Below are 12,866 nucleotides of genomic sequence, written 5' to 3' on the forward strand. Positions count from 1 at the left end.
CGTCTGTCAGAGCCTGTTCATGGCGTAGGTTATCATCTGTCAGAGCCTGTTCATGGCGCAGGTTAGCATCTGTCATAGCCTGTTCATGGCGCAGGTTAGCGTCTGTCAGAGCCTGTTCATGGCGCAGGTTAGCATCTGTCAGAGCCTGTTGTTGCTGCATATTAGCCTGCTGCTGTTGCAGACTCACTTGCAATAACTGCTTCATCATCTCCTCCATGTTGCTTGTCTGTTTTTGGAGTGAAGCAGCAGCCTTCACCCAGGACATAAGCAGCTGTAGCCAAGTTGATGCACACCGTTGCCCCTAGCAACCGTTTTGCCCGCTTCGCAGCACCAATTGTAGGGATCTTCCCAGGGGATGGTGTGTTTGGACACAGTTCACATCAGGCTTGGACTTATAAAAGATCAACTTGGCGTTTATTTGCAGCATAAACAGTCCAATAAACAGAAATACAGCAACACCGTGCTTTTAAGAACAGAACAAAACAAACAAAAAGGTCTTGCCCGTCTAGGCACTTACTAACAGGTTTCTTCACCTATCTAACACTTGAAAACAGGACGTCTTTCACCTGAATACCGCAAGGTGTGTATTAGCTCCAGCAGAGGCTATGTTCACAGGTTGCTCCCAAACAGACACCCAGGCTGTTCACTCCTGGCTGAGAGCAACCATCTGCACACTGCGTGAGCTTTTACCTTCTCAGGCTGATTAGGGTCAGAGCTCACCTGATCCCAACACCTGAACTGGATCGAGGGGAGGGAATGGCAAGTCCCACTACCCAAAACCTACCTGCCATTCCATGTAAATCCAGGCCCGGCAACAGTAAATAATAGCTCAGCAGCATAACACTGCTGAGCAACAGATCCCTCCTGGACTCACCATCTCACACTAAGCAGTAACCTAGGTGAGATGTACACCCCCTCGAACACTTCTCCCGTGACATGTCCACAGTACATATACTGTATGTCAGATCGATGGCTTTAGTAAAATAGGCACCGATCGGTTGTGCAGTAAGGGGAGTTAGGAGACTAGGATGGTGTCTCAGGTCAGTACACGGCAATAATGACTCATAACATTCGTATATGCTATCGTATGTGCTATCTACAATTCCTGTGACTGGAAGAAGTGGAAACTTGCTACACACTCCTAATATCACAGGAATTGTAGATAGCACATACGATAGTATATATGAATGTTATAAGTCATTATTGCCGTGTACTGACCTGAGACACCATCCTAGTCTCCTAACTCCCCTTACTGCACAACCGATCGGTGCCTATTTTACTAAAGCCATCGATCTGACATATATACTTTCTTGACAGCCTACATACCTCTATATGACGAACCAGTGCAGGGCCAGAAACCGTCTGGAGGAGGGACGCCTTACCCAGCGGTCCCTCAACTAGTATAGGTAGGGTATAACAGGCTCACCTTACCCGACAGCACCCTACCTTTTATAATAACTCATTCACACCTCTATTGCACACTTATGGAATAATTGCACTTTCTATGTACTCTGCACTTTATGATCATCTAATAAAGTTGCTTTTTGTATAATATGCTGGGCTCACCACAATAGTCCTTTTTCCTTCACTATTTCTTGTTTGTACTACAGACTTGTGGGAGCCACATATAGAATTATTCAGCCAGGTACCATCCTCCTTTCTTACTCCCGGTAAGTACAGCATCTCCATTCTCCTACGTTCCATATTATGTATATTGTTGTAGCAAATAAAATAAATAGACATTTACTTTTAAGATGTGTTAAAATATCACTTCATATCGTAGCGTTCATTTTAATGTTGTCTGACTTCCGCAGATGCACAAATTATTTTACTCCCAAAAGCAAAATGTTTTTTTCTCATTTTACTAATTCAACAATTCCAAAACTTTGCTTAACTTCTTATGACATTTAAATTGACTCTCAGCATCCAGTGAGAAAAAAAAACTTAATGAGTAATTAAATTACACTGCTTTAAACTTACCTAGCTTAAGTTCAACAGAAGGGGGGTGAATCTACACCCAAGGGTTTAGCAATATCATCTAATTACCGAGATGGTAAGCCCCCACTTTTTCCTGTCTTGTTTTACCTTATAGGAAATTTGATTAAAAACGGTAATGTCTTTATGCAATGTAATGCTTAAAACCAACACCATAATCCTAAATTTTAATTAGTAATTATAATTAATAATTATTTCATTAATGGAATGTTTAGTTGGTAATTGTCTTTGAGCACCTTACTCCCTGGTCTTATAATCATTTCACTTAATTTATTGCAGTTGCAGTCATTCGTTATGGGAAAAAATGTAAATTAAATATTTTCTTAACTCTTTTACACACCTTTCATTGTTCTTTGGGTATTTATTTCCTTCTATGAAATCTTAAATAATCTTAAAAAACATCTAAAACTTTTTGGGATTCCTGAGCTCCTAATAATCCCACGTACAGTATAACACAACAAAGCCATTGCTTTACTGAATGCTTTAACAATGTAACATGATTTTTTTTTTTTTATTATTGTTCTATCCACTCTTATAGAGGCAAGAGTAGATAGATGTCCTTGTTGAATGAAATATCGAAGTACATCTTGTTTTAGGCCACGTTCACACAACGTAATTCAAAATATGCATTGCGCAGAAATCAATGGGATCCCGGCCAGAGTGTATACACATAGTATACACTTCGGCAAGGATCCCTAGCGGCCGTGGCTAAAACTGATATCTCAGTTTTGTGTGGCCGCTATTCACTTAATAGCAGCCACACAGAACTGTCAGTTCACACAATGGAAAGTGCAGATCCAGCCACACTTTCCATTGTGTGCTATGGTGAATTGGGATGCGGGAACACACAGATGCACTCTCATTCCAATCCAGCACAAATGAAGTTTATCTGGCCGATAATGCAGTTCTGGCCGGGATGATCTTCACAGACACCGGCCGTTTTGTGACACGGCCTGGTCACAGAACAGCCAATGTCTTACGCTTTGTGAACCTGGCCTTCAACTTCAAAAAGAATATAAAAATACATAAGAAAAGGTTTTCTTCTAATTATGGGCTACTGTATGCCCTACAGAATGTGATGTTTCTCTGCTGCCACCTCTGTCTATAACAGAAACTGACCAAAGCAGGAGAGGTTTTGTATGGGGATTTTTCACTGCTCTGGACAGTTCCTGTAACGTTTGTATACATAGTGACTTATGTTTTATTGGTTGTTTCGTTTATTTTTTATAAAACCAATGTAGTAAGTGAATAGAAAAAATAATAGTATATACAATAGTAGCACATCTAGAGTGAATGTTTCTTTTTTTTCTTTTTTTTTTTTGCTGTTTGTATGGCATTCTGGGTGAGATGTTAGTGTGACCCCTTTCATTATTAAAGTTCTCTAGATATAATACAGAACAGCATGCGCTTACAAGAAATGGCCTTTACCAGCAACCAAGGAGGAATTTCTCCCTTATTATATACACAAAAATTCCAATATACATTAAAATAAAAGTATGTAGGTCATCACTACAAATATGGAAGTCAAGAAATATATTTAATGGTCAGGAAAAATGATAGCGTAAGTAGGTTATACAGTCCTGGTAGCAAGAGGACTGTATAAAGAGAAGCTCAGAAGTAGATGATATGACTGGATGTGTACTAGACTGGGTTCACACACTGTAACATAAAAACAAGAAATGGCCTTTTATACAGTGTGTGTGCACAGATTAAAGCTTTTACATACACTTTAATAGAACACCTTATTAGATAAAATATATATGCTGACAGCTGAGATAAGGTGGTAAACTCCAGAGTTATGTGTTTTAGCAGAACTATTTTACTGATCTGTTCTGGGCCTGAATTTTAAGGGATTGTACGGAGAACAGAAATGGTCTTACCTCTTCTGTTCCTCCATGCTCCACTGCCCCCTTTTGCCTATCTGTCTTGAAAACATCTGCAAACAAGAGCGGCGGTGGGAGTATGGTGCAGATCCTACGAGAATTGCGTGCAGGCGGAAACATGTTTGCACGGGATGTCCAATAGCTGCTGAATGCACATGTGACATCGATAACATTGGGCAGCTATTGGTAATTAACCCACAACTTGCTCCTACCCCCTCTGGTCTGCAAAGATTCTCATCACAGATGGGCAGAAGGAGAAAATGAAATGCCAGAAAACCCCTTTAGTGAAATTCCAAGTAGGTTTGATAGTGTAACCTGCCATTCCCTCTCCACTCCAGTACACCTCTTGTCCACAGGTAAATTGGTTGCTCCAACATAAAAGTTGTAATGCTGAGAGCCTGAAAGCTACAGGATCCAGTGAGCTGCTTCTGCTGTTTCAGGCTATGTTCACACTGCGTATGAGTCCGGCCGCATTTCATACGCCGCCATACATGTGCGGCTGAAACTACGGGCGTGGGAAAAATCGACTTGCGGCCGGATGCGTACGAACCGCGAACATACGCCAGTAGTACAGTTATGGTTTCCTAGCTTGTTTCGAAGCGATCTGAAACAGGTCATTTACTTGGAAATCTTCGCCCAGCCCAGTAAACCACACAGAACCTCTTGGATCGAAAAATCAAGTTCAATTTGGCTGAAATAAGTACTTCGTACGGGACCGCATGGAAATCCACGGCCGTGAGTTTCAACATTTCCATCCTCAAACAATGGTCTTGTTCATTTTTCACAGCGCCGCATACGATCCAGCCGTAAGCTCATACGTAGTGTGCATTGTGCGGGCGTATATCGTATAATTTCAAGCGAACGCATCAACCTTAAAACTACATGCGTATATTCGCGGTTCGCACTACGGCCGGACTCATACGCAGTGTGAACATAGCCTCAAACTGTTGCTTTGAGTGAGATGAGCTTTCTGTTTTTTTGTTTTTTTTTTCCCTATAAATTTTTATTTTGTTAAACAAATAGAATCTCACATTTACATCTTATAAATATCAGACAAAACCGGCATACAAATGTATTCATCATCATAATACAATAACATATGTCCTCAGACCCAAAAGATTTTAATCCTCCTCCCCACAACCCCCCCCCCCCTACCTCCAACTATCCCACCCTCCCCACCAAGGTTTCAAGAATGTGCGAGATGAGATCTCTGTTTACTTAGCACTCAGACAGTCAGGTTCTCATTTTGTATTCTGTTTTGCATAGTGTTTCTAATTATTATTTTTGCCTAGACTTCTGTATGAACTTTTTCTGGAGCTGCTTGTGATCCGGCACATCTACTCCAGCCTGACTGCCACCTGTATCTTCAGGCCACACCTCCTCCAGAATGATTTACAGTTAGAGGAGGTTGGCTATTAGATAAAAACAGCAGCCGAACTAGAGGGCTGGAGGAGATGTGCCGAATCAGGAGCAGCACAAATGTAAGTATACACTCCTGCTTGTAATTTTTAAACTGACAGCTCAGAAATATACATATCTATGCTGTTAGTTTTCTGGGCTACACAAATGATAGAAGGATCGTTTGTGCTGCCCAAGCTCCTTAATTTGTTGTGTCATGTAAAGGCACTGAAAATGAGCGCAGGTCTTGCTGATTGGTGCTCATTTGCTCCCCCCGCCAATCGCCACAACTCAAAGAACCTTGAGGTTCTAATGAAACTTGCATTTCCCTTTCTTTCAGGGTTGGTTACAGTTTTTTGAGTAGCATACTGTGTATGAAAATGGTCTTGACATAAAAAAATATATATATTATCTGTTACAATATGAAATCAGAAATAACTGAAAAGAACTACAAATTACTTTCTGCATTGAGGGCAGGTGCTGCTTCAAGGTCCTGTACATACACATTATGTACAAGAAAACCAAAATTTGGCCACACTCACTTGGTATCCAAAGGATCAACTCATCCTGGCTTACATAAGGAACAGAACAGGATTTAGTATTGGACTGTACTCTAGAGAGGCGCCTCTACAAAGCCATTCAGTGCATGCACTTTAGCCATACAAGCATTTTACCAGTGAAATACCCACTAAGTCCCAATCAGCGTGTGGTTCCTATGGATACAACCTCCACAGGATGGTTCCATGAACTAGCACCTTTCTCATCCGAAAAGGCTTGTGCTTTAAACTTACCAGCATGGTCGTATCCATGGACACCTAAACTTCAGGACCACATGCCGATTGAGTAAGCATACATCATGACAGGTACACTTTAAGGCTATGTTCACATTACGTAATGACCAGGCTGGGTCCCGGAACAGTCGGTCTCTGAAAAGAATCATCCCAGTCGGTATTGCAGCACCGGCCAGATGATCTTTAGGGCCACAGGGTTCTGATGCTGACGCATCCGTGTGCGCCCGCATCAGAACTCCCCACAGCACACTATGGAGCAAGCAGCCAGAGCCGCTCGCTCCATAGTTTGCACTGACAGGGTTTTCTGCTGGCGCTATTCAATGAATAGCGGCTGCAGAAAACTGACATTTCAATTGTTTGCTGCGCCATTAGGGATCTCAGCCGGAGCGTATACTTTGTGTATACACTCCGTCCGGGATTCCATAGGCGGCAACGGCACGTATATTTTCGTATAAATCATGGCCATTGTTGCAATCGGCAACAACAGCCATAGTTATACGGAAATACACGTAGTGTGAACATAGCCTTAGACCACAAAAGAATTCAGAAAAGAAATTCATAAAATCTCATAATAAAATGAGAAGGAAAAAATTGAGGTATGCCATGGTTTTGTGAAGATAAAATGAGGTGGCCATTCACAGTAAAGAGCAGAACTTTTCTCCTTAATAGTCCATTAATATATTAAATGAGATATTCTTTCAATATAACCCATTAGTACTGCAGTTCATAAAAGACATTATTCCTCCAGTAATTTCTATGCCCCATTGAAAATAATTACTGCATTTAAGATATTGGCTCCTCTCTAGCTTCATTAAAAAGGTGACCTTAAGAAGACAAGAAAACACAGTATATTTTTATAGGTCAAATATGGACCATGAATGTAATGTGTGTCCTTGAATAGAGTCAATGGCTAGATCCAAGGCCCCATATTTGATGGGGGTGACTCTTTGTGATTAACGTCAACTTGTTAATTCTTTTGTACAAAAAAAATAATTTAATAAAATAAACATGTGTTTACCTTTGAAAAGCTGGGTTCACACTGCATTTACTTAGTCCAATATGATGTAGGTATAGTTGTAATTCAGTCCAAAAGATATGTCTATGGCATACTGTTAGTGTGCCAAGTATAATGGCCTAAACATCGTCAACTAGTGATTACTAGATATGAGTGAATCTCAAGCACATTTGGGTTTGCCTGAACCTGAACTCTCGTCAATTGGTTACAGGCTGCTGAAAATATTGGATGCATCCCTAATGCTGCCTGGAAAACATGGATACAGCCATAGGCTATGTATATTTACAATGTTTATTTTTAATTAATCACGGTCGTATTTGCAAATTGTTGTGATAAATAGAAAATAAACATTGCATTGAAGTCTATGAAATCCCGGCCAGAGTGTATACACTCCGTATACATTCCGGCCGGGATCCCTTGCGGCCGCACAAAAAACTGACATGTCAGTTTTGTGCTGCTGCTATTCACTGAATAGTGGCTGCAAAAAACTGACTGTGCAGACAATGTAAAGTTTATTGACTGAAGTGGAAAATGAAACTATCAGGCTGCAAAAACAAAAGTTAAAATGTAATACCAGTTACTTTGGGAAATCTAATTTTTGGCTACTTAGGGATAAAAGTAGTTGCATGCCCGCAATAGTAACATAAAACTCCTAAGAATTATTCTTCATCTCCACAAATCAACAGATTTAGTAAAGAAAAAAAATCAAAGGCAGCTTGAGAAATAACTTGATTTAAAACAAGTCTAGATCTGAATTCCTAAATATAACAGGACATTAAATGACTGCAAATAGAAGACAAAATACAATTGAAGAATCCTCATATAATTTGGGGAATAGATTTTAGAAGGAAAAGCAACTTTATGGGAACTTTATATTGGCCAGACCTGCCAAACAATATTGAAACATTGATTAAAGAAATACAGATATATTTCTACCTGGCAGTAAAAATACAGAAGTGTTAGCTTTGCTTTTGACACTGCGGAGAAATACATAGATATGAAGAGAACAAGTTTGCCTTAAAGTAAATCTAACAAGAAACAAACACTGTATGTGGAAAGAAAACAAGAACAAAAAGTTATTTAGCTTCAAACACTACTTTTTTTTTAATCCTTATGAGTCTGAGGGCCCTATTACACAGAGCAATAATCTTCGAAATCCAGCCAATTCAGAAAATTATCATTCTGTGTAATAAAGACAATGATCAGCTGATCGTCAACTTTTAACATGTTTAAAAATCATTGGCCACACATAGCTACGTGTAATTGCAATGCACGGTTGACGGCTGGTGCAAGGGTAAAAAAGGGTAAAAAGATAATACTTATCTGTCAAGGCTCCCCCAGTGTCCCGCTGCCTTGCTTCTGTGTTCTTTGCTTATGATGTCCATGCAGTCTTTGCTGCATGATAATGGAGCAATGTATGGACTCAGTAAGCGAGCACAGATGGGCACTCACTTACAGTGTAATGTCAGCCATGTAACACGGCCCTAAAACGGTTTGATTTCTTAATATATCTTTACATCATTAAATTTAATGGCTGCCTATAGCATAACTAGATAATGTGTATGAACTTACTGAAATGGTTATTGTGCTTTTAACGAATGCGTAAATCAATAGAACTAGTAAATACAGTATAAAGAAAATCAAGAAAATTAATCGTAAAAAGAAAGATACTTAGAACTGCTTAAGGCTATGTTAACACTATGTATATTTTTGGAAAACAACGGCAGTTGTTGCCAATTGCAACAACAGTCGCGAGAAATACGAAAATATACGTTACATTGCCGTCTATGGAACCCCGGACGAAGTGTATACACATGGTATACGCATGTCAGATTTTTGCGGCCGCTATTCACTGAATAGTGGTTGCAGAATACCCTGTCAGTGCACACCATGGAGCATACGGCTCTGGCCGTACACTCAATAGTGTGTAGTAGAGAGTTCTGATGTGGGCGCACACGGATGCACCCACATCAGAACTGCAGTACCGCTTGGGATGATCTTTTCTAAGACAAGCCGTTCCGTGACCGGGCCGGGTCACGGAATGACCGGTCTCTTATGAGGTCTGAACATGACCTTAGACTGGAAATGGATCATTTCATTTAAAGTGAATGTACCTAATGGTACATTCTCTTTAAGTGCTTCAAATGGATAGAACAGTGCCAGCGCAGGGAAGCTGGTGTGGCTGTCCTTTTTTTTGAAGCGTGGTCCGGTTCCAGCGTATGGCGCCATTCTATTTCTGGGCACTGGCGTGGTCTGAAGCACTGGAGGTGGGCCAGCCCACCTCCAGTGGGAGGAAACCCCCACCCCTCTATAACGCGGCTCTATTAGAATCAATGGAGTCGCATCATAGAGGGGCAGGGGTTCCTGCCTGCTGGCCTTCAGCATTTTCACCCGGTCGGGGCCCAGAAACAGAACAGCGTCGTACTCGCAACTGGGCTGTGGCACCAGCTTCCCCGCACCAGCGCCATTCTATCCATATGAAACACTTAAATGAATGTACCACCAGGTAAATTCGCTTTAAGTATCAAGTTATAGCTGCCCATCACAGTACATGGATAGGGGTGGGGAAGGATTGGAGAAGCTTCAGGAGAACAGAGGCTAAAAGAGAGACACAGATATTATCCAGTAAATGTTATACTCTATTTCACCCACTACATGGTTTACAGTTTAGTCTACTCATTACTGCTCTAAAATATCCACCATGCTTGTTCTGAGGGAGTGCTAAATAGATTCAAAGGAGAAGTGTTTTTGTATAAGTAATAATAGCAATAATTTAAACCACTAATTCATGCATAACTTAGGATCGGGAAAATGCTGAGAATTGCCATATACAATTTATATAATGTTGAGTTATGGTATAATAGTTACATAGTTACATAGTTAATACGGTTGAAAAAAGACACATGTCCATCAAGTTCAACCAATGAGGGGATGGATACAGGGAAAGGGGAGGGGTGATAGGTTCTATACATATGCATTTATATTATTTTGGTCTAAGAACTTGTCTAGGCCGGTTTTGAAGCCCTCTACTGTTTTTGCTGTGACCAGATCCTGTGGTAGACTGTTCCACAGATTCACAGTTCTCATTGTAAAGAAGACTTGCCGCCTCAGGGGATTGAACCTTTTTTTCTTCAGGCGGAGGCAGTGCCCTCTTGTCCTTTGAGGGGGTTTTACCTGGAACATCTTTTCCCCATATCTCTTGTAGGGGCCATTTATATATTTAAATAAGTTAATCATATCTCCGTTGCCCGTCTTTGTACCCTCTTCAGCTCTAGAACATCCTTTTTATGAATCGGGTTCCAAAACTGGACAGCATACTCCAGATGAGGCAGCACCAAAGCTTTATAAAGCAGTAATATTATATCCCTGTCCTGTGAGTCCATGCCTGATTTAACGCATGACAATATCCTGCTGGCTTTAGAAGCAGCTGACTGACATTGTGTGCTGTTCTGTAGTCTATTATCTACAAGTACACCCAGATCCTTCTCCATCAGCGACTCTCCCAGAGTAACTCCCCCCAGGACATATGATGCAAGCGGGTTATTAGTACCCAGGTGCATAACTTTACATTTATCCACATTGAACCTCATTTGCCAAGTGGACGCCCAAACACTCAGTGTGTCTAAGTAATCCTGTAACATCTGCACATCCTCCATAGACTGTACTGTACTACAAAGCTTGGTGTCATCTGCAAAGATAGAAACATTGCTGTTAATTCCATTCTCAATATCATTAATAAACAAGTTAAACAGAAGAGGGCCCAGTACTGACCCTTGGGGTACACCACTTATTACCGGGGACCATTCGGAGTAGGAATCATTGACCAACACTCTCTGGGTACGATTTTTAAGCCAGTTTTCAATCCAGTTACACATTAAATTTTCCAAACCGATAGTACTAATACTCCTATAAAAACACATGGCAGGTTATCCCGAAAAGCTACCTGAAACAACAGGCATCCTTTAAAGCGTACCTGTCAGCATATCCACAGACAGGATCAGCAGCAAAGACGCGTAACAGAAATGTGCACAACCCCTATTGGATCAAAATGGGGGTGGCGCCCATTTCTTTCACAGAGTGTTCATAGCCGTGGATACTCACATAGTTAAAGTCCAAGCTAATCGGATCAGTGAATATGATGATGCCCTGAGTATTCTAACTTATTTTTTTTTTTCAGACAGAAAGGTATACAGAGACAAGGCTGCAGATGGTAGTAAGTACTATTTCTCACCCCACACTTGATTCAATTCTTAAACTGCTCAGCACTGCTCTATAGTGTTCTCCATGCAACTGCCTCTTAGGAGGTTTTATGGGGAGCAGAATCCCTTCTTTTGTGTCTGTGGAATATATGGGAGACATAATAGGAACTAGTCGCCACCTAGTAGCCAGGGATAATAGAAAGCTTGAGATGGAGTCTGCAGTGGTAACCTTGGTGAAAATATGTCATTCTGTAAGTTTTTGGAAAGGTTATAAATTATAAATAAATCTATACAACCTGTCATTTAGTGTTTGTGGTTTTGATTTATTTTTGAGGTCTTGATGTTGTTTTTGTATATTTTTCTGCATCTTTTGTATAATGTTCTTTTGTACTTGTAAAGGGAATAAAAAATGTTTTCAAATCAATTGATGTCAAAAAGTTATACAAATTAGTAAAAAAAAAAAAAACTTATTAAAAAATTCAAGTCTTACAGTACTTATCAGTTGCAGGAAGTGGTGTTTTCTTGCCAGGCTGACACAAAGCCTCTCTGCTGCCACCTCTGTCCGTGACAGGAACTGTCCAAAGCAGTGTAGGTTTTTGCTACTGCTCTGGACAGTTCCTGACAAAGACAGAGGCGGCAGCAGAGAGCTCCATGTCAGACAGAATACACCACGTCCTACAGGACATACAGCAGATGATAAGTACTTGAATATTTTATATTTTTATACACTTATGTTTAATTGTTCTTTTTTACATCAATTAAGTTGAAACATTATTTTTTTCTTTACCTGAGTACACCTTTAGGCTATGTTCACACTACGTAAAACTACTGCTGTTGTTGCCGATGGCAACAACGGCCGTAGTTTTTGTGCAGTGGAACACAACCTATTAAGCAATGGCATCCGTCTGAATTCCGGCCGAAGAAAACTGACCTGTCAGTTATTTACGGTGCCGCACAGATCCCGGATTGATCGTATACGATGTGTGTTCGCTCCGTCCGGGATCTGTGCGGCCCCGCAAATAACTGACAGGTCAGTTTCCTGTCAGTTCACACAGTGAAGCGAGCGGCTCCAGACGCTCGCTTCACTGTGTGCTATGGCAAGCTCTGATGCGGGCACACGCTGATGCTCCCGCATCAGAGCTCTGCGGCCGGAAATATCATCCGTGGTTACGGAACGGCCGGTCTCATACGTAGTGTGAACATAGCCTTAAACATAGCATTAGGCCTCATTCACACATGGTATCTTTTTATTAAACAACAGCTGTTGTTTAATCACAGTGGCCGATCGCATTAACTACTATAGAATCCCAGCCAGGGTATATACACACTGTATACACTGTGTCCAGGATTCCATGTGGCCGCACAGAAAACTGCCATGTCTATTTTGTGCAGCCGCTATTCATTGAATAGCGGCGGCAAGAAAAACTGTGCAGACAATGTAAAGTACGGCTTCAGACGTACTTTACATTAACTGCTATAGCTAATTGCACCCAAATGTGCCCACATTCCAATTAAAAAGAATGTGATGCTTACCCGGCCGGGTTGAACATCTCTGACAGCGGGCATTCTGTGATACGGCTATGTC

The 12,866-nt window shown here is 41.0% G+C and overlaps 1 long non-coding RNA gene across 1 annotated transcript; it reads left to right on the forward strand.

Annotated features, from left to right (window-relative positions):
* Positions 1-397: 397 nt before the first annotated feature.
* On the forward strand, positions 398-11,290 carry LOC138789922 (uncharacterized). The gene is made up of 3 exons (XR_011362815.1): positions 398-580; positions 1,611-1,670; positions 11,260-11,290. It is a non-coding gene; the product is annotated as an uncharacterized lncRNA (long non-coding RNA).
* The last annotated feature ends 1,576 nt before the right edge of the window (positions 11,291-12,866 follow it).

The sequence above is a fragment of the Dendropsophus ebraccatus genome, chromosome 4 (genome assembly GCF_027789765.1).
Source record: "Dendropsophus ebraccatus isolate aDenEbr1 chromosome 4, aDenEbr1.pat, whole genome shotgun sequence".
In the NCBI taxonomy this organism is placed as follows: domain Eukaryota; kingdom Metazoa; phylum Chordata; class Amphibia; order Anura; family Hylidae; genus Dendropsophus; species Dendropsophus ebraccatus.